Genomic DNA, 1023 nt, shown 5'->3' with positions numbered 1-1023 from the left:
CTTGTTGTATTACATATTGATATCTTCAAAGTGGTTTCTCATGAAAACAGATATAGACATGCAATGCTTATCAACCAAGGACTCATTCACAGTTTCTTTCAGCAAAGAAATACAAGACAGTAGACATATTCTTTTCATAGTAATTAACTGCAATCCTGTCTTCTAAACCTGCAACTCTACCTTTGCTTTTGTTCGATCTGTTGCATATACTTTTCCAAACAGATATCCAGGAATTTTTAATGATCTGTATATCTGTTTGGATGTGTTTCATGGCTTCCATTTTCTGTCTATATTGGGCATTTATGGTTTCTATCATTTTCCATTGCTTCTCAAATATTTTTTTATCTGTGTGTATTCTAGATTCATTGGGCATGTCTTTCATTTTGGCTATCATTTCATTTTTTACTTGAGAGATTATTTTTTCTATAGCCACCTCCATATTCTATTTTTTTTTTTTTTTTTTTACTTTTGCTGCTGCTATTTCTGAAATTTCCAGTGTGTGGTCTCTGATTTCCTCCATCTCATTATGCTGTGGACTTGTCCTGGGTGAGCTGGAAGTCTGGGGTTGCATTTTGCTTCTGCATCTTGTCATTTTCTATTTTTTATTTTCTTTTATTTTCTATGTTGGTGCTGTTATATTTCTTATGAAAGGTAACTTTATTACTTGTATTGTGGCCTCCCTAGGAAAAGTCTATTTGCTAGAGATGTCTTCCAGGTATATGTGGTTCTTGGTCTTTGTGTCTCTCCAGAATCTACTTTCCCATTTTATTAAGAATGAGAGGTTGCTGTCTATTTGGCTTTGTACTTCATCCTTTTGTACTGAACTATGGTGATGGTTATTCCCCAGGTAATCACAGTGTTATCACATGAGGAAAAAAAGCTGATGACAACATGTATGACATCCTGGCTAAAATAGTACAATTAGCAATAACAATAATATCCAGCACAGCCTAGCAACCACAAACTGCATTAACTGTTAATGTGATACTTTTAACCATAGGAGCAAGCTTGAGTTATATAACC

This window comes from Chinchilla lanigera, unplaced genomic scaffold (assembly GCF_000276665.1).
Source record: "Chinchilla lanigera isolate Chin_1 unplaced genomic scaffold, ChiLan1.0 scaffold00109, whole genome shotgun sequence".
In the NCBI taxonomy this organism is placed as follows: Eukaryota; Metazoa; Chordata; class Mammalia; order Rodentia; family Chinchillidae; genus Chinchilla; species Chinchilla lanigera.
Note: the sequence above shows the minus strand (reverse complement) of the source record.